Below are 22928 nucleotides of genomic sequence, written 5' to 3' on the forward strand. Positions count from 1 at the left end.
TCCAACATAATGATAACACATCTCTGCACACCGCTAGCCCCCATAGCTTGAACTAGTTGGGTAGCTAATCCAACTGTCACGCTCAAACCATGAGAATGCACATCCTCATGCCACCGTCAGTTGTTTCTATGAACATTTTGTCACATCATCAACTCGATCAAGAATCCATCTCCATACAAGTATAAGCCATGCTCAGGTCCATGAAGTAGTCTCCATCTCGTCTGCAACATGTTGTTAATGATGTTTGCTATCCAACATCATCATCCATCTGCAAAACATCCATCACCTCAAAGTGAAGAGATCATCTCATCAAACTCCGACTCTCGATGTGCCACATCTAGGTCCATGAAGCAATCTCCGTCATATATCTATGTGCCATCCCTCAAGTCTGCCATAGAAACAAGTATACACCTGTCTCATCTATCCATGTGTTGCCCATGATCACAGATCAATCAGCTCCCATGTGTCAAAAGTGGTTAAGTCTCGGCTCAACCCATGCCTAAGTGCTGCCACCAAGGCATCATCATCGTTGTAACTCCATCACTCCAAAGTGTCTGATATCGATCCTCCACATCAAGTCACAACCTCATGTCATCATGAGCTCCATGAGTCATATCCAACTAACACTCTAGCAAGCATACAAGTCTCGACCCAAAGGTCTCAGTAAGATGCCTCAACACTCCATGTAGTAGGAATGCTCCATAGTCTGCTCACAACTCCATCCAAGTCCATGGCCTTGTTGTACAAGAGTGCACAACCTCTCTATCAGCTCATAAGTAAAACATCTCCATGTCACACTAGGAAATCCACCTGCACAACATCCCTGCCTTGGCACTCCTCATTGGATGCCCATATGACACCTCTACAAGTGCTCCTGCATAATGTCCCTGTATAGACTACCATGCTCCATGTCTCCAGCCTGATGTCCATGACTGAGTTGCCCATGTAGTCCAACTAAGTAGACCCATCACAATAATCGATCATCCTCATCCAAGTCTTCAATCTTCGCTCTAGTGAACTCAGTCACCCAACCATATCATCATCATCATGAGTCCCTTCCATCATAGCTCCACCACTAAAGGTTCCACCAAGACTTGCTCTTGGTCTCATCCATGAGAAGTCCACCCAAGTATCTCAAGTGTGTTCCCTTCTCAATTTGTCCATGAGTCATGTCGGGCACTTGGCCAATTCACCATGTGGCTAAAGCATGACCCAATCCTTCGCAATGATCGTCATGTTCCTCCCTTGTCACGGGCCTTTTTACCTTCTACCATAAGGTCACAAACAACCCCAACAAGTCCTGCAACAATCAACAATCCTTACTTCTCCACACAAGGTCTCATCATAGACATCCATGGTAAGATGCTCCCCTACATCGGCAAACTGACTTTGCTCTTCCCTGCATACGGTCCATCTACCAAATGCTCAAATGAAACACAAGTATCAATAGTACTTACATCATCATCATGACGCTCCTCCATGTGAGTATCCTCATCCATCCATGTCTGCAAACTGCACGATCCTGGTCCAACTTGATCAATCTCAAGTTCATCCTCTATCGTTGTCATATCTGCAACATCCTCAATCATCACGGCTTCCTCTTCCTTGTTAGCACAGTTTGCAACTTCATCTTGCTCCATTGTCCAACCAAGTTGAAGAAGTTCATCTTCAACATTCCTTTCCAAGACTTCAAGGTCCTTTCGAATCTGAGGGATCTCTTCTTTCATCCGCTTCAACCTATATAAGGTAAGCAAGAGCTTCCCTTCGCATTCTTCCAAACTTACCATCTTGTCGTTCAGCTTGGCCCAAGCACTAAGCTTCACCTCTGCTAAACTTGTTTCACTATTCACCTAAATCACCCTGATATTCCACCTGTCACCTGCAAAACTTGATCTCCCTGCCAAGTCTTCAATCTTCGTAGAATCAGCTCCTTGATTCAGGTCACCAGCTCTCCAGCACTAGCTCTGATACCACCTGTCACGCCCCTGTACTGGCTGTACTCTTCCAACTGCACTATAGCGAGGTGCGGCACTACCAACCATTTTCTTTTCACCAATACTTACGATTGTAGAATACACCAAACATTCCATACTTAGTTTATTTTTTTCATTACCAAGTATTATCTTTGTCCTTTATACAGTGAAAGCCCATAACATTCACATAAACAACATTATAAAATAGAAATGCACAACAGTATAAAGGGAGGGGCAACTCCCTACAATATGAGTCTGCCCAAATCAATATATATAATCTTCGTTTATAAGTACAAGTTAAATCTTGGGAAACCCAAAATTTACACTTAGCCAAATTTCCAACTGAGGCAAACATGGTTTCCTAGCACGTCAGCGCCTCCGCACGGTCGCCACACGACTCACCAACCCTTCGTTCACATCATCGCACGATCGTGTTGTTTGCCCAACTTGGGGGCGCCTCGTTGTAACCAAGTCGCCACACATGGGTGCCTCCGCATGAGTCACACCTTCATTCACAACCTCAACACTTCACCGTTTCCACAGTTTCATCATGTACGACACTCCCTACCCAAGACACCCATCTACACGATTCTTTGTTTCGGCGTGCACGACGCGCCCTTGCCTCGCTGCCCATCTGCACGTCCACCCACTCACCCAAACTCGTTCACCCGAACAACTTCACCCGAGTTGCCACACGACTTCACTCGGGTCGCCACACGACTTCACCTTGTTCGCCCAACGACCTCACCTGGGTAGCCACACGACTTCACCCAGCTCGCCCGAATGACTTCACTCGGCTCGCCCGAACGACCTCACCCGGTTCGCCTGAACGATCTCGCCCTAGTTCTGCCGGAACGACCTCGCCCGAGTTCTACCTAAATGACCCCGCCCGAGTCCTGCCTGAACGACCTCGCCCGAGTTCTGCCCGATGACCTCGCTCGAGTTTTCTGCACGAGTTTCTTGCACGAGTTTTTCGCCCGAGTTTTCTGCACGAGTTTGTCACCCAAGTCTCTCAATCGACTTTTTCTGCACGAGTTTTTTCACCCAAGTTCCGCCTGGAGTGCGGGCTCATCCATGCACTGCAGAACTCCTTGTTCGAACTCGTGTTGATTGAATGATGATTTGCCTCCACAAACTATTCACTAATATATACGGGTTGGCGGCGGGTTATGTCACCCGGCTGACCCATGCCCAACGCCCAAAGCTGACTCATTCAACATGTTGCCTTCACTCGAGTGGAGGGTCGGCCGGCTCAACTCGTGGGACCACCCTCACAACTCGCCCAACATCGTATAAACTTGCTTCTTGGTTCATTCATTTTGCATTTCGCACAAGTCCTTCGCACGATGGAGTTGCCCTGCCCCTCGCACGGACCGCAGGTCCATACACCTACTATATAAAGTAGAGTGAACATGCAACAACAATAAAGTCAAGTCTCTGATTGATGGGGATGGGGATGAGGACAGGATCGTAAAAGTCAATTATTTCTTTTCCTTTTTAAGTAATTGTTTTATAATTAAACAAGCCACCCAATAAGGAGGACCAGATGATAGCTACACCTTCCATTTGTAGGACGTGCAGATAGTAATAATTATTTTCCATGGAATTAGTTATGTATTACATGAAGAAACGGAAGAAAGTATTTTTTTAATTACTTTCCATGGAATTAGTTATGTATTACATGAAGAAACGAAAGAAAATATTTTTTTTAAGTGTTGGCCAATAATTTGGAAGAGGAATTTTTTGATATTAATAGTATTAATTATTTTTATAAATTAATAAAAGAAAGTTAAAAAAAAAAATCGTTTTATTATTGGTTGATGTACTTTTTAATATTAAGAAGGGTAATATTTAAGGTATAAAATATTAAAATTGTGAATTTATTAATTAAATATTTACAAATGTTTTAATATATTTAAAGAAATTTTACTTATAAATTTTATTTTTATTATAAATTGTTTATATGTTTTTTATTATAAATTTATTAAATATATATTGTTTATTTTTATTATATATTTCTCATATAGCTACCTGACACATAATTTTAGAGGAAAATCTTTTAAAATTGTTATTTTTAATTTCTCTGTTCTAGAGTTATAAGAGACCAGTAAAGGGTTTACCTTTTTTGGGTTTTTCACCTAATTTTATTCTCTACCTATGGTATCAAGTACGTAACAAATAATTTTATAAAGTCTATGCATTTAAGCTTTAATTTCTCTTTTCATAAAAAAGGAATCACATCTTCACATTTATGGCCACCATAGGGGATGAATGAGACCTACCATTTCAAAACTACTTGTAGCCATCATTTCAAAATATTCAAAATATAGTTTTTCTTTTCTCTAGAATCAAATATGATTGTGTTCAAGGAAACTAATCAAGAAGTTGACTATTTTTCAAAATATGTTCTAGAACTAAACCATGGGCAATTGAAAGTTACGATGGAAAATATAATGGAAAATATTTGCATTTACAATTTAACATTTTTGAGAAAATTTGTGATTCAATATCTATGGACATATTTTCATTTATTATTTATAAAAAGATAATATTTTTTCTCATATATATATATCTATATATATATATTTTACATTCTTACCATCATATAGATTAAAAAATTTACTCAACACAATGGGGCTCTTCATCAAATTAATCATTCATATAAGTTTTAAACACAATGTAGCTCTTCATGAAATTAATCATTCATATAAGTTTTAAACATAATGCTGCTATTCATGAAATTAATCATTCATATGAGTCTTAAAATAACTTGGTTTAACTTTGAAAGAGAAGAGAGAATACATCAAGGATGGCACAATGTCACTATTCATTAAATTAATTATTCCTATAACTTAGAAACTAATTTTCTTTAGTTTATATTTATTTAAATAAATAAACATTTTTACCCAATTTTAGGTAAAATTTCTTAGATATCAATTTTTTAATATATTCTTTTCAATTTAGAATTTTTTCTTCGAATTAAAATTAAATATTATTTGTTTCTAAATATTAAGTTATTTAATTTGTATTATTTTTTCCCAAATTTAAATAAAAATATTTCTTAATAATATTATGTCATAGTTTTATTATTAAATATTTAATATAATTTTTCCTTTTGTATTAGCATATAAAAAATATAAATATATTACATTCCATATATAACCAAGAATATTTTAATATTAGTTTCTAAATTATTTTCTTATAAATCTTCAACCTTTTTTCACATTTAATGGAAACTACATTACAGCAAAATCTATATAATGATAATCCATATTTTCTTTTTTCATATAAAATTTCTAAAAATTATGTTAGTACATTCTTACCATCACATACATTAAAAAGTTTATTGTAACATCTGTAACTAAATACAGGGCATATCTATATAAAACTTTTATATTTACAACCATGCATTAAACAAATACTTAATAATATGTCACAGAGTTGGATGAGGAATTTTGTGGCATAATTGTTCATTAAATACTGTATTAATTGCCCCACAGCTGGCTTATCTATGTCTGACATGCTTTAATGAGTCACATGGCCTCCAGCAAGGCATTAGGCTCGACACTCGACTTTGGATTGCAGACCCTCTGTACACTCAGCCACGTGGCTTGCTTCTGGGATGCTCCACTGCATGCATCTGTCCATCAACTTGATCTCGCTGCAACATATGGTATGGTTCTCACGCGTCGATTTGGTTGGGGTGATCCCATGATGAGAAGGGTTTAGGGCTTTTCCAACTGCCTACCTCACCGTCTCTAACTGAAGAGGAGATCATTTGCCTCCTGGAGGTGAGGGTATTGGCCGCTTTGCAATGACTTCGGCCCTTGGTTTCTCAGCTGGTTCTACAATTTCTTGTCCATGAATCATGGCTATGTCTATTCATTCCTCACAGGGAGGTAACCAGAACCCTCACCTTCAACCATTCCAGCTCTCCATTACTACTAGATATGTTCAATGTGTGCTTTTGAAGCCTTTTCGACACACACGGTTAACACATGGCTCTTGCTGGTCAAGTTTGGCACAAGGTTCTTGAGGCTCAGCGAGGGGTGGTGGTTTCCAACACCGGTTTGATGAAGGTAAGCATGTGTTTGCCAACATTTCTATTTACAATTTTCCTTATTCATGTTATTCCTAACCACGTGAAGGATTCTGTGCAAGGTAGATGGATGGCCCATGGATGTGTTATCAAGAAAACTAGTGTCCATTCAGAGCTGCTAGTCCCACTAAGATGGGTAGCTATATTAGAAACAAAAAAATAAAAGTTACTTGTGTTTTCCTTTATGAGAGATAGATGAGAGAGAAGCAGAGAGCACCAACCTCAGTCTTTCGCTAGTCTCCTTGCTTGTTTCCTCTCTCCTTTGATAGAGCTTTCACCACTCCTTTCTCGCTTGTCCTGCTTCAAAGAACACCTGTAGAGTCAAGGCAGAAAAATACCATCAAAGCATAGAGATCTATAACCATAAATAATGTAGCATCAGATGTACATTAACCATATAAATGCATACAGAAACAAGATGCATAGATATACAAGCATATGGAGGAAAAATCAAATAGCTTTATTAATAGAAGTAGTAGAAGAGAGGATTACAACCAAGCTATCTGATCCAGCATCATCCTCCCAGCATGAAAGCCATCTTCACCTCATACAAAGCAACATCACCCAATAATGTCTTCAAAGAGAAACCAACAACACTTCCTTGCAAATTACAAAATTTCCAGCCTCCTGGATCTCTTGGATGAGGGATCCATATATAGATGTTTTCAGGAGAGTGAGTCAGCTTCTGGGATTTTGATTAGTGTCATTTAACTGAAATTTCTTGGTTCCACTTGGAGATTTCAGATCTCTTACTCATCCCTGGGCGAATTCAGAGAGGCAAGTGTCATATGGGCAGTTTCTAGAAGATTCTATGGGTTTCCACCTAGCAAACTGCTTCTGCCATTTGTTTGCTCTTGTTCATCGCACCCTACAGAAGGGATTTCCAGTATGCATCACACCCCTGTGTGTAATAGGTGAGATGCATCACACCCTATGCATGGAGCAGTCTGTATGGTCCTGTTTTGACCAATTCTGAGTATTTTTTCATGGAGAACTTCTAGGAGATGATGTAATCAGCTGAACTTGTTCTTTTAGGGTATGAAACAACACTTTTAGGGGTTTAGAAGCCCTTATTTTATGGACATATGTGATTGGGGTTGCAGTGCCCAAATATGTCTATAACAGTTGCCCCTAAAGCATGAGGTCGTAAATCCTTTTGATGTCGGGTGAAATGATTTATGATTTGGATCTGAGGTTTTTCGAACTGGAAGGTGACCTGTAATAAGATACAACACAATACATTATCCTTATAATATTCTCATGATCTAGCTGAGGCGGGCATTCCCATGCTCAGCTTTGTAAATTCATATTCATGTACATAAGACAGACAATCGTCTGTGTGGCAAACTGATGATTCCGGTAGAGCCATCATCCTTTAGTTTGGATGATTATCTATGCAGCTGTGATGTACATTTGATGTCTTTATTTTCTTGAATATATCATAGCCCGGATGGATGAAGCTAGATCCAGGGTCTTCAAACTCGTTCAATCTTCACCCAAAGTACAAGTTGATCCATGCGAAAAGATGTTCTGATGTCGAACATGGAAAGACATCACCTGATTACCAGCCAATGATGTAAGCTGTTAACAGGCGCAAGAGGAATCACTGATAATGATGATGACCCTCAAGGTACTGCAGTACAATTCACGTGGTGTGAATACATGAGTTGATGTCGAACACCACGTAAAATCTTTCGGTCGAATGCCATTGATGTAAACCTGTCGCCGGAAGTGAGAAACTTTCCATTGAGGCATGCAAGCTTCAAAGTACTGAAAGGGTTGTTCCTAAGTCAACTTCTTGGATAATGAGCTGATGTCGACAAGAAGTGACCCGTCGTAGGAGGGCCTTAATGAATCCCACATCTACAACACAGAATGGAGGAAATGATCTTGTGGAGATGAAAACGATCTGATGATACAAGGTTCAGGGTGGCGGTCATGAAAAATGGAGAGTGAAGGTATTGCAGCGGATGAGATGTTAGCTAGGTTGGTGAATTCTCTGAGCGACTTCTCTTGAACATACCGGCAACACTGAAATGGATTGGTAGCGTTAACCCCAAGGTGGATGGTATGGTGGACCAATGGTGATATGAACCAACCCGACTCCATCATGGTGATGGAGTGAAAGTGTCATGTTCAAGAGTGACCTGCTACCAATGAAGTTATTGAAGTCTTCTTCCCTTTTCCCCGGTCATTGCTGACCATTACCTCTTTATTTTTGTCAAGCTTGAGGAGGATAACATATGCTTGTTCTATAATTTTCCCTTCGGGAAAAATTGTCGCTATGTTTTAATGAGCCTAGCGACAGTGAAACTTGCTCTTGTCTGCATCGACAAGTTTGTCGCGATTGTTTTAACGAGTTTAGAGACAAAGATAACTCGGTCTTTTTCAATTTTTATAGAGTAAAAGGAGACATAAAGGCAACTCTAGTGGTCCTTTTTCATAATGTAATCCCTTAAGTCCGAAAAAGTGTAAAATAATACAAAAGGGATGACTTTTCAATAGTTTTAACGAGCCGAACAAGACAAGCACTCGATCTTTTTGTGTAATAGTCCCTCAGGTCCAAAAAGATTAAAATCTAGAGGAGGGATGGCACTTCCGATCACTTTAATGAGCTGGAGAGGCCAATTTCTCGGTAATCTTTTCATATTTTACGAGTTAGATGAAAAGAGCTTAAAAGAGACTTGTTTTTTTAGGAAAGAGTGATGTTTTTGGATAGAAACTTGTTCCAGGTAAGGTTTGGAACTTTTCAATCACGGCAGTGTAAAGAAGGTGGCTAATAGAATCACTTGTCGCAGCTATTCCTCAAAAGGATAGACAATCAAATGGAGGCATATGATCAATTAAAAAAGAGTGGAGGTGATGGTAAGAACATGACCAAGGTTCAAAAGCTAATAATTATGCGATTGCAATGGTTGTTTACCAAAGGTGGGGTTCATTTTTTAATGAGCTTAAACTCTAAGGGAACATTTGCTCATTGCTAGGTTTATTTTTTAACGAGCTTGAGCTTCATGTAAAACTACTCATGCGAGTCATATAATAAGGATGTCTCATCAGTAGGTTCATTTTTTAAGGAGCTTGCCCCATGCTCAACTTTGCTCCGAAGCCTTTCGTTATGCAAGCTAAGAATGACCAACCTATGAGTTTAAATGGTTAAGAGCCTACAAACTCAGAAAATGAATGGTTTCTTTTCACTTTTTGCATGCCCCCAAGTATAAAGTAGAGTTTCTAGGTCACCATATGGAAGTTCTTGCATTAGCAAGATTGTTCCATCCGTGTCGCAGATAAAACACTTCCTTGGCGATGTCCACCGAAATGGACAAAGGTGACTATTGGCAGTCCCAATCACATAACCTTTGATGAGGGAATCTTTTTACAGTCCAAATCCATTTTCCTAAATGGATAGGGGTATCAGACTAGTCATATTCCTATGCGGAAACCTACCTTATATCTCGGGTTTTCCTGCTGAAGCAGACCAGGGCACATGCCTCCTATGTTTCAGTGACAATCACCAAATCACTCGCGATCATCAGGTGGACAGACTGGAGATTGCTTAGACATTCCTTGTGCAAAAAGACCAGTTATGGATGGCATTTGACTAATAGTTATGTTTGAACCAAGGAAGGAAAGCTGGTCAACTAGGTGGACCACTCTGCCTTCATGTGGAAAACACATCACTTGGAAGAGTGAGGAGATGATGGCTCCCATGCTATAAATGTAGTCACACCCAAGGAGTAGATTTTAATCTAGAGGTCCTTGGACTACCATCACGTTTAGATGAACAATTTTCCTTCTCAAAGTTATAGGCAAATTTGGAAGGATCCCTAACGATCAACTGGTTCCTTTGTTGAAGCCTGTCATACTTTGAATCTCAGGCAGAAGCAATGGTGAACTAAGTGCTTTCCAAGCAGTTGAGGAAAGGATACTCACAGAAGCCCCTTCATCTATGATAGTACCAACCATGATCATTCTATAAGCTTGTACTATGACTTGGAATGGCACATTAGACGGTAGGTGGAGTTTGCCTAGTAGGTTCCAATCGAAGGAAACGACTAGATTGCTTGGAGGTGGGACCGAATAAATGGCTGGATACATCTCTAAAAAACATACTTCCTATGGTAAAGGAATGGGTATATTTCCCCCATGTTCATCGGAGTATGTGTTTATGAAAAGAATTTGAATGGTGTCATTCTCATTCTCCTTGGTGACAGTATCATCTGAAGGTGGACCTTCTGAAGACAAGATTGGGTTGACTACCGTCTCGACCTGTTGACTTTTGTCCGGTGTGGACTCAGAGTGTTTATCTTCAATGATAGGTGCTTCGACCGACAACAAAGGTGTGTCAGTTAGATTTTCAACTAGTGACGGACTCGGCAAGAGTTTCTTGTATCTGGGAGGAAGTCGCTGCGGTGAAGCAGGACGGTTATCCAAGACTCTCTTAGCTTCATCTAGGAAGGGACAACGGTGGAGGGCATGATCACCTTCACATAGTCTACAAGGTTCCTTTTTGTCCATTGACTTTGTTTTCACTAGTTGATGGTGTGCTCTCAACATGATCGTCAGTGGTTGAAGACACCGGATTGTGAAAGCGGGGAGACCACTCCCTCAAGATCCATGGGATACAGGGCCAATCTCGATAATAGTGGTCTCCCTTGCAAATGACACATGGATATTCAGGTTTGGAAGGTGCAGTGTGTGGATTTTTGCCAGTTGATGCATGGTTGCCCCCTTTCGTGGTTGGATTCTTCTTCTTCTTCTCCTTCCCTTTCTTCTTTTTCTCAGTTACTTGGTTTTTAGCATTACTAGCTTCACCAAGTGAAGAGGAAGAATGAGAGTGAGAAACAAATGATGTATAAGGTGGGGGAGAAACTTCATCTGGTTGTTGATTTGGTTGCTGAGGAATTACAGTGTTTTGAATGATAGAGGTCGAGAAAAGCCATACGGGCAAGCCAATTGTGAGTCCTGGAAGGGACAATGTGGCCATGTGTGGAGCACCAGCATCCCCCCAAGAGGAGAAGGGACTAGGATTTCCTCCAAGGGGAAATTCTTGATTGGTAGATTCCATTTCTCAACCTAAATACCAACGAGGGAACAGTGACATTATTCCGATTAAAATAAATTTTATGACGCTTTGACACAACTTGCTTTTTCAATTTTTAAGAGTCAAGAAAAAGCTAAAGATGACTCTAGTCGTGTTCAATTTTTAATGAGCTTGAAGTGACAAGTTCTCAGATGGACCTTTTCTTTTAAGGAGTCTGAAAAGGAACAAAAGTGACTACTCTAGAAATCTAGATAGAGGGATTACCAAACCAATCGTAAAACTGCAGAATACTTTTTATGGTACAGTAGTCAATCTTCCTGAATGTTGTGTTTAGTGTATTGCGATCGATAGGGCGGCAGGCACGACTTCCTAAGGATAAAGGATGTAGCCTATTGTAGTCTCCCAATATATACTCAACGGTACGTGGGAGCACAAGTTCGAACTGGCACTTGTCGTCTCAAAGAGGAGGAATCACCCAACCTATGATGAAAGCGATAGTTACTAGGCTTTACGACACTGGAATACGTTTCTAGCCTAGACTTCTAAATGTTGTGCGTTAGGTTCCAAAGCATTTTTATGTTCATTGAGGTTTATTTTATAGTTGATGTTTGTTAAGAAGTTTTCCTTTAAGTTTCACCACGTGATGTAGATATACAATTCCTAAATATGCAATCTAAGATGATAAACAGTCGTTTACTTTCTTTTTGCAATGAAAATCCTAGCTACTAAGGAAAGAGAAATGAAATTCTTTCAACATAGAGCAGAGAGCACACACTAGATGCACTTTTCCTAAATCAACTTCATCATGCAGTCTTATTGAAAATGCACATGCATGTATTGTTTTTTAGTTTCCTTAATGTGAGAATGACAAAAAGAAAACGAAGTATAGATCTGAACTATTCTCTTTCAAAGCGACAATACTAACAATTTTCTTTTCAAAAAATGAAAGTAAGGTCAAGACGACACTTTGTGATTTTGAATTTAAACTACTTTTGACACTTGAAATACTAATGATTCAAATCAAATACAATGGCAAAAGTGTAATCGACTATCTAAAAGAGGAATGCTTTGTGACACTCTTTTTCTTGACTAAAAATGACACTTGCGACACTTTCAAATCAAAAGACAATAGTTAGATTAAGCTACTATTGGCAAAGGAGAACTGTAAATGATGAAAAATTCATAAAAAAATATTCACAATTCCTTCTAATGGAGGCTGCACAATGGAAAGGAAGATGGTTTCAACAGAGATATATTGATCATAGACAACAAAACTACTTAATAAAGCCGAAGACAATGAAGAAAAAACCAAAATCTGGAGGCAGAAACAGTCTCATTCAATCATCGCAGCTGTAACACAGGGAAACATGGATGCATCTCACCTGCAACACAAGGGAGGTACGATGCATCCAGGTTGCCAAGAATAGACAGTGCGATGGTCCAAGGATGAGACTATGCTTGGCTTTCACTAACAGTTTGTAGCTAAGTTTAGGGATTTAGGCTGAGCTAATGATTGTCAGTAAACACAAAGTATAGGGGCTGATCTAATGAGGTTATTTGAGCTACCACCATGGCACTTAGGATTTTTGCAAGCTAGATGTTCAGTTCATAAACCAACCCAGAGATTGACTGAAGCAGTGTTGATCTACTTTGCAGTTGCATAGAAAAATCAGTTCGAAGGCTATCTGGCTTGACTTTAGGCTCCATCTGTGGTTTATAAAGCAAACAATAGTAACAAAACAACAAACTATTCGCTCCCCAGTGGAGTCGCCATTTTTTTATTGGGAAAACTAGTGTCCATTCAAAGCTGCTAGTCCCACTAAGATGGGTAGCTATCTTAGAAACAAATAGATTAAAGTTACTTGTGTTTTCCTTTACGAGAGATAGATGAGAGAGAAGCAGAGAGCACCAACCTCATTCTTTCGCTAGTCTCTTCACTTGTTTGCTCTCTCCTTTGATAGAGCTTTCACCACTCCTTTCTCACTTGTCTCGCTTCAAAGAACACCTGTAGAGTCAAGGCAGCAAAATACGATCAAAGCATAGAGATCTATAACCATAAATAATGTAGGATTAGATGTACATTAACCATATAAATGCATACACAAACAAGATTCAAAGATATACAAGCATATGGAGGAAAACTCAAATAGCTTTATTGATAGAAGTAGTAGAAGAGAGGATTACACCCAAGTTATCTGATCCAGCATCATCCTCCCAGCATGAAATCCCTCTTCACCTCATGCAAAGCAATATCACCCAAAAATGTCTTCAAAGAGAAACCAACATCACTTCCTTGCAAATTACAAAAATTCCAGCCTCCTGGATCTCCTGGATGAGGGATCCATATATAGATGTTTTCAGGAGAGTGAGTCAGCGTCTGGGACTTTGATTAGTGTCATTTCACTGATAGTTCTTGGTTCCACATGGAGATTTCAAATCTCTTACTCATCCCTGGGCGAATTCAGAGAGGCAAGTGTCATATGTGCAGTTTCTAGAAGATTCTCTGGGTTTCCACCTAGCAAACTTCTTCTGCCATTTGTCTGCTCTCGCTCATCGCACCCTACAGAAGGGATTTCCAGTATGCATCGCACCCCCCATGTGTAATAGGTGAGATTCATTGCACCGTATGCATGGAGCAGTCTGTATGGTCATGTTTTGAACAATTCTGAGTAGTTTTCCATGGAGAACTTCTGGGAGATGACGTAATCAGCTGACCTTGTTCTTTTAAGGTATCAAACAAAAATTTTAGGGGTTTAGAAGCCCTTGGTTTATGGAAATATGTGATTGGGGTTGCAGTGCCCAAATATGTCTATAACAGGATGGAGCTCTCCAAAGTCAGGTAAGGTTGGCATTTTCCTTGAGATTATTATTTATTGTTAAATAGAAGACATTCGTTCTCCCACAAGTTTTGAGAATGAATATAAATGATCTTGTAGGTAAGCTATTATTGTTGTCGAGGTGCTTTTGTGATTAGGTCCACGTCTACAGAGATAATGTGAACTCATATTTGCCACGATTTGTCATAGGTTGGAAAATATCTCCACATGTTCCCTAAGTTGATTGTTTCGTTTTAGTTGCATGAGGGAGTTTTTCTCTAGCGAAAGGCTTTAGCCTAGATTTATCGTCTTCTTATTTTAATTAAAATACTGTGAGAATAGTTTAAAATGACGTTCTCAGAAAATCTCAGCGTTGAATTGTAGATAGGTTTGAGGGTTTTTTTACTTATAAGTCTGTGGCTATCATTGTAATTCTATATGTAATTTAAACTCTCTGGAATGCTTGCATCTCGAGGTCCTTTCAGCCTTTCTTCTAGTTTGAACACTCGGTAACTTGATTTTTGTAGACTGCTATGTTATACATGTTTATTTCTGTTAGATATATGTATGTTCTTTCATTATTCAGTTATATCTATTTATACTTTTGCTCTATTGCCACCTTGTTGGAACGATTATTTGATGTACATAGATGTGACTATCATGCAGTCTTTCTGGAATACTAAATTATCTCTCATTTTTCACTTTCTGTGATTTGTTTAAATAATGGTTAAGGAATTGTCTCCTCCTTGTCGTTTATTCGGCTTCCTTATTAAAGTTAGCTGAAATGATGATTCCCATTCTTCGCTGAATGAGGAATTCCACCGTATGGTTTTTAATATTCCCTCTGCTACTGTTTATAAGTTATATTTAGTTCTTTATAGAGAATTATTTCACCAGATTCTAAAAATGTTCAAGCATGACTTTGTTATTTGTCAGTTATTATGCATTATAGTATATCCTCTATTTTTAAAGAAAAAAATTGTTCAAGTATGAATTCATTATTGGTTAGTTGTTAAGGAATACTCCCTATGCATTTTTTTTGTTAAAAGAAAATGCTACAAGCCTATTTCCTTATTCGGTAATTGTTATGCATTATTGTATATCACTGTATAAATATTCTAAATTTTTCTATTCTTATAAGAAAAGTGCTTTCGATGAACTAATATTATCCTTTTACAAATGAAATCTATGATACTTATCTAATTTAAATTTGTCAGTATATAAGTCCAGATTCATTTGGAAAGTCTCTCCTCCCAGCCACGCACCTGGCGATCACGTCCAAGCTCTCCCCCAAGCACTTTCTCTTTTTCACAACTAGATTATATCCAGTTATAGTTGCGTACCTTGGGCCTCAGGACTCACTACCCAGCCTCAAGTCCTGTACTCTCTCGACTGTATTTGCATGACTTCCCACTAGTTTATTCCACCCAACTCTAGTATAGCCTTTTTCCATTCTTTTCCTCGTCTATATTTCCCTTTCTAGGGTAGGGGTGTAACTGTTTCTTTTGACTATGAAAATAGTTTATTTTTTCATTAACATGTCTGAACTCCTAATTACTCATTAACTAGGTAACCAATTGTAATCTGGCCTTCAAGCCTCAATTATTATCATAACGTAAAAGAAATTAATGTAGCAAGACATAGAGATGAATTTAATAACCATAGTAATTTTTCATGTAGCATGGGGTGTTACATCTCCCCCTCCATATGAGGCACACTATCCCTGGTGTTCTGTTGATTTAAGAAAACAACGCCGGATAAGCTTCTCGCATAAATACCTCCTCTTCCCAGGTGGCCTTATGCGGGTCAAAGTGCTTCCACTGCACTTTAACTTGGGTGATGGATCGCTTCCGCAAGGTGATTTCTCTCCGATCGAGAATACGAAGAGGTTCTGCAAGAAACTCTCCTTCCAGTTCGACCTGCACATACACAATTCATAGTCATAATTTCCTTCAAAATGGTTTATCCAAAAAAATACATATTCCCTTAACTTATTACCTGAATATTTTCCCAACTTATTATATGTTGTGGATTGTACACATATTTTTTTAACAACAAAACATGAAAAATGTTGTGGACCCAAATGTGGCTTGGTAACACAAGCTTATAGGCTACCGGGCCAATCCATTACAAGACTTGAAAAGGTCCACAGTACTGGGGTGCTAACTTAGCACAACCCCTCCACTGTAAGGAACCTTTTCAGGGCTTTACTCTTAGGTATGCGTGATCTCCCAGTTGAAATTGCCTGTATGTCCTGTTTTTATTTGCATACATTTTTTTCCTATCCTTGGTAGCCCTTAGATTCAGTCGAACCTTTTTAACCATTTCCTCCATCTCTGCTAGCATGTCGAGGCCCAACCCTAGCTTATTAACTGGATTATTCCAATCCTTGAGCACTTTGCACTTTCTTCCATATAATACCTCAAAGGGGTTCATACCCAGTGATTCATGAGGTCCATTGTTGTATGAAAATTCCACTAGGTGGAGGTAGTCCTCCCACGTATGTGGATGTTGTATCACAAACATGCATAGCATTTCCTTGAGCATTTGATTTACCTGTTAAGTTTGTTCATCTGTTTTAGGATGGTAATTCGTACTAAATTGGATCTCAGTACCCAATCCTGAAAAGAGGGTTTTCCAAAATGTAGATGTAAATTTCACATCCCTATCTGAAATTACCACCGTAGGTATTCTATGCAGATGAAATATTTCCTTCATAAATATCTCTGCGATTTCCATAGTTTTGTAAGTGGATTTCACAAGTATGAAGTGCGTAGTTTTGCTCAATTTGTCTACTACCACCATAATTGAGTCGTGTTGCTTCATGGTGTGTGGTAAGCATATGATGAAGTCTAATGTTATGGTATCTCATTTCCATTCCATAATGGGTAGTGGTTGCAATAAACAAGCGGGATGTTGATGTTCTTCCTTCACCAGCTGACACTCCAAACATTTGGACAAGTACTCAGTAACATCCTTTCTTAACCCTGGCAAAAAATACCCTTTCTTGATGGTTGAAAGTAGTTTCTGGAAACCTGGGTGGCTCACACACGGTTTCCGGTGAAACTCATCCAATATTAATTGTTTAACAGAGTTTTGGTTAGGAACATAAATTTTGTTTTTGAAGGTATGGATGTTATCGAGATTTATTTTGAAATATTATTTATCCCCTTCCAACAGAGCTTCCTTTGTCTGCTGCCAAAGAAAAGTGTACTATGGATCTTTGATAGACATCTCCTTTATGATTTCGGGGATGTTTGAGCACGCTTGGCTGATTTGGACCTCATAAATACAATATACCTTCCTACTCAATGCATTGACCACTCGATTTTACTTCCCCTTAACATGTTTCATTTCAAAATCAAACTCACTTAGAAATGCCATCCATGTGGCTTGTCGAGCATTTAAGATAGATTGGTTGAAAGAATTTGTAAGGCTGCTATGAATCATTAATAGTAGAAATATCTTCCCCACCAGGTAGTGTCACCACATTTTAAGTGCATGCATGACCACTGTTAATTTGAGGTCATCAGAAGAATACTTTTTTCATACTCCTTCAATTTCTGTGATTCGTAAGCAATAAATTTTCCTTCTTATGTCAACACTCTACCAACACCTTCTTTACAAGCATCTGTGCAAACCACAAAAGAATTTATTGGATCTGCTACCTTTAGCATGGGTGCAGTGGTAAGTGAGTGTTTTAATCTTTCAAAGCTTTGCTGACATTTGACTGCCCATTGAAAGGTGTATCCATTTTTCTGTAAAGAGGTCATTGGAAAAGCAATTTTTTAAAATCTTTCAATGAACTGATGGTAGTACCGAGCCAAACCCAGGAAGGATATGATATCAACGACATTCTTTGGAGCAGTCCATTGGATAATGGTTTTGATATTCTCTGGGTCCACCCTTATCCCATGTGCTGATATAATGTGACCCAAGTATTGGATCTCATCTTTGAAAAAGACACACTTGCTAAATTTAGCATATAACTGGTTCTCCCACAAAGTTTGTAGTACTATTCTCAGATGTTCTTTGTGCTCCTCTTGATTCTTAGAGTATATCAAAATGCCATCAATAAAAGACAATACAAACTTAACAAGATAGGGCTAGAAAATGTCATGCATCAAACTCATAAAGGTAGCTGGGGCATTTGTGAGGCCAAATGGCAACACCACTAACTCGTAATGACCATAACGAGTTCAGAATGCAGTCTTGTAAATTTCTTCCTCCTTTATTCTTATTTCGTGGTAGTTGGATCTTAAATCATTTTTTGAAAATACTTTGTCTCCTTGCACTTGATCAAATAAATCATTAATACGTGGCAAAGGATCTTTATTTTTGATGGTCAGCTTATTTAACTGACGATAATCAATACATAATCTCAAAGTTCCATCTTTCTTCCGTACAAATAGTATGAGGTCCCCCCAAGGGGACACACTGGGGCGGATGTACCTTTTATCCAAAAGCTCTTGAAGTTGCATTTTGAGTTTTGTCAACTCACTTATGCTCATGTGGTAAGGTGCCTTGAATATAAGGGCTGCACTTGGAATTCGTTCAATGGTGAAGTCAATATCTCGCTTGGGTGGTAATCCAGGAATGGATTCAGGAAATACATCAGCAAATTCCTGAGTGACGTGAATGTTTTTCGAGGTCATTTTATTTTTGGTGTTGGTAAATCCCACTTGAACATCATGTATTTGATAGCCTTTCCTAATACATATCCCTAACCGACTAGCAATAATAGGGCGCAGTTTTTCTTTCTTTGTCATGATTCTGTAATAAAACTGATAGTGTTTTGCTTGCAATCAACCAGGGACCAACATTTTTCCAACCAATCCATTCCAATTAAAATGTCGTATGAACCCAAAGGAAGAATGTTAAGGTTCACATGAATGGGTTGTCCTGAGATTGTTATGGGACAACATTCTGTTTTTGCAACTACCTTTCTTTTTGTCCCAGTGGCTAGTTGAACTAGCCATGGTTTTGGAAACTTACTTCTCTGTAGTTGACATTTTTCTACCACTTTAGGACTAACATAGCTTAAGCTAGCACCAAGATCAAACAAAACCGAGACAGGTTGCTTAGCAATCATACCTTCACATTTGATCATGGTGGGTTGGTACTCTGCTTGATGATCATCCAGGGCAACATTAATTCTGGGCATGCTCCTCGCCACTTCTCCAACCATGGATGCTTCTTGCATGTTTTCTAGTTGTTTCGTCCTTTCCTTATGCAGAGAGTTTTTGTTGTAGTGGGGTTCTCTGCATGCCCAACATTGCAGTGACGGTTTTGACTGTTGGTCATTAATAGATTTATTAACTCCTTCTCACTATCTATTTTCAGAATAAGTAGCTTTGGGTTGATTCCTTGCTGGGAATTTACTGAGAGGCTTTTGCTATATATTTCTCCTATTAGAAAATTTTGGGTGTTTTCTTCAAATCAGACCTCATCCCTTCTTGTTCGACCCTCCTTTAGGTCCTTAATTTTTATGTTTCGTTTGCTGATAGTAGATGCGGGAATTCCACACTACGCCATCCATTGTTTTGGGGTAGTCAAACTCAAGTTTTTCCTTCATAAAATTGGGTAGGCTACTAATGAAACGTTGAATCTTAGCCTTTTCCTCTTGCATATAAGGCACATAGTGTAGTAAGGAAGTGAATCGTGACACATATTCATCCATGGTTAAGGTTCCCAATCTTAGCTCATGGAATTCCTTTTCTTTTTCGTCATAATAACATTCAACTAGATTCTTGTCTTTGAAATTCTTTTGGAATTCATTCCATGTAACCTCTTCCTCATCAATTTTCCTCATTGTTTTAATCTCCTCCCACCAAAGGGTAGCCTTACCTCTTAACTGATAAACTGCCAATCAAGCTTTCAGTTTACCTATGCACTCATAAATCCGAAAATATTTGCTCATATCAATTAACCAAGCTTCCGGTGCCTCCACAGATTCCCCTTCAAAAAGTGACATTTTAATCCTTTTAAACTCTCCTTGTAATTTAGATTTCTATCTTTTTGTCTTGCGCTGGTTGGAAACATTGTCTGAGCATCCTTCTTCATCTTCCCCGTGTTTTACAACTAACTCAAAATTTTCCACTACATGCTGAGTTGTTGGGATCTTCTCCCTCTCTTCAGCATTGGGGTCTAGATGTCATTGGTTCTACCAATTGGATAAACTTCTGTGAATTTTCTCTTCTTCTAGACGTAGTTGCTCGTTATCTGTTCTTAAATTTGTCATCTCCGCACAGAGCTATTGAACAGTTTCAAGTAAAACTGCATTAGCTTGATGAGATTCCTCGCCCAGCTGAATCCAAATATCAGGATTAGCCGTCACATAGGTGGTCCTAGGCTCCTCAAATTGGGTGGTCCTAGGCTCCTCTGCATTCTGCCCCTTCTTGTGTTGAGGCTATCTTTGTGTTCACATACATATTTACTTAGTTAAATTAAAGAGATCACGTTCATTGCATATATATATATATATATATATATATATATATATATATATATATATATATATATATATATATATATATATATATATATATATATATATATATATATATATATTCCCCAAAGAGTCTCAGTGTATGAACCTGAGCTCTAATACCATTTCTAACATCTATAGCTAAATACAAAGCATATATAAAAATGAAACTTTTATATATACAACTATGCATTAAACCAATACTTAGTAATATGCCACAGAGGTGAATGAGGATTTCTATGTCATAATTGTTGATTAAATATTGTATCAATTGCCCGATAGCCCACTTATCTTTCTCTGCCATGCTTTAATAAGTCACATGGCCTCCCGTGAGGCATTAGGCCTGTCACACGACTTTGGATTGCAGACCTTCTATATGCTCAGCCATGCAAATTGCTTCTAGGTTTCTCCACCTCATACGTATGTCCATCAGCTCGATATAGCTGCAACATCTAGTATGGTTCTCACCCATCGATTTGGTTAGGGTGATCCCACAGTGAGAAGGGTTTAGGGCTTTTCCAATTTCCCAACTCACCGTCTCCGACCGAGGAGGATATCATTTTCTTCTTGGGTGTGAGGGTATTGGATGCTTTACAAAAACTTCATCCCTTGATTTATCAGCTGGTTCTGCAGCTCCTTGTCCACTAATCATGGCTATGTCTGTTTGTCCCTCTGGGGGAGGTAACCAGAACCCTCACGTTCAATCATTCCAACTCTCCATTACTAGATATGTTCGATGTCTTCTTTTGAAGTCTTTTTGACACACAGGATTAACACATGGCTCTTACTAGCCAGGTTTGGTACAAGGTTCCTCAGGCTCAGCAAGGGGTGGTGGTTTCCAACATTGGTTTAATGAAGGTAAGCCTCTATCTCTTAGCATTTCTATTTAATTTTTTCCTTATTCATGCTATTCCTAACCACGTGAAGGGTTTGGTGCAAGGTAGATGGATGGTCCATAGATGGAGCTCCACGAACTCAGGTAAGGTTGACATTTTCCACATGATTATTTGAATTGTTAAATAAAATACATGCATTCTGCCACAGGTTCTTAGAATGACTATAAATGATCTTGTAGGTAAGCTATTGTTTTTATCGGGGTGCTTTCGTGATTAAGTCTATGTCTACAGAGATCATGCGAACTCATATTTTCCACAATTTTTCACAGGTTGGAAAATATCTCCATGGGTTCCCTAAGTTGATTGTTTCGTTTTAGTTGCATGAGCGAGTTTTTCTATGGAGAAAGGCTTTAGCTTGGATTTACCCTCTTCTTATTTTAATTAAAAGACTATGAGAATGGTTTAAAATGTCGCTCTCAGAAAATCTCATTGTTGAATTATAGATAGGTTTCAGGGTTTTTTACTTATAAGTTTGTGGCTATCATTGTAAGTCTGTATGTAATTTAAAATTCTCTGGAATGCTTGCATCTCGAGGGACTGATAACTCGAAGGCCTTTCGGCCTTTCTTCTAGTTTGAACACTCATAACTTGATTTTTGCAGACTACTATGTTATACATGTTTATTTATGTTAGATATATGTATGTGATTTCGTTATTCAGTTATATATATTTATACTTTGGCTCTATTTCCACCTTGTTGGAAGGATTATTTGATGTACATAGATGCGACTATGATGTAGTCTTTCTTGAATACTAAATTATCTCTTGTTTTCCGCTTTATGTGATTTGTTTAAATAATGGTTAAGGAACTATCTCCTCCTTGTCATTTATTCGGCTTCGTTATTACAGTTAACTAAAATGATGATTCCTATTCTTCCCCGAATGAGGAATTCCACCTTAGGGTTTTTAATATTCCCTCTCTTACTGTTTTTTTTTCTCGATAAAGACTAATTCTATTAAGTGGAAAATATAGTACAATCAAGAGAAGCATGAGATCCGCAGACCGGAAATGATGTATCCATCAACCTCGGTCCCAGTGAAAAGATATAAACTTAAGGTGATAGCAGATAGCAAGAAATGACAGACAAATCAAATGATCTTTACCCCATAGGGGTAGAAGCTACAACGCATTGTTTTTTCCCTTTCTTTTTGTTGACTCTTGTCCAGCCATCCTGGGGAGGATGAGCTAGGACAACTTGAAGGCTGGGAAATTCTGACGTCTGAAATTCCTTTTCAAATTCTGAGGAGGTCTCATGGCTACGCTTCAGGGCCATTGTTGCGTCCGGGGGCAGGTCCTCAGTGACCATGGGGGGATCCATCAGCTGAGGCCCCTGCTCTAGTTCTGAATCACTGTCTTCATCCTTCGAACCTGGGGAGCTGGGGCTCCCAGTCGGCGGAGGAGGGCGGGGAGTCCAGCGCTTGGGCTTGGATTTTGCATTATAACCCTTTTTCGATCTTTCTGTTAGCGATGGGCAGGAATTCTGCAGGTGTCCTGTAAGGCGACAATGGCGGCACCGAAAGGCAGTGTTCTCATAGTCTAGAGGCTGAGTCCAGACATAGTCCTTGATCTTGAGATTGATTTGCTCTGGCAATCCCTTGCTTAAATCTAGCTCCAC

This window comes from Pinus tabuliformis, chromosome Q, assembly GCF_031772625.1.
Source record: "Pinus tabuliformis cultivar Carrire ecotype Pingquan chromosome Q, CPIR1, whole genome shotgun sequence".
Taxonomy (NCBI): domain Eukaryota; kingdom Viridiplantae; phylum Streptophyta; class Pinopsida; order Pinales; family Pinaceae; genus Pinus; species Pinus tabuliformis.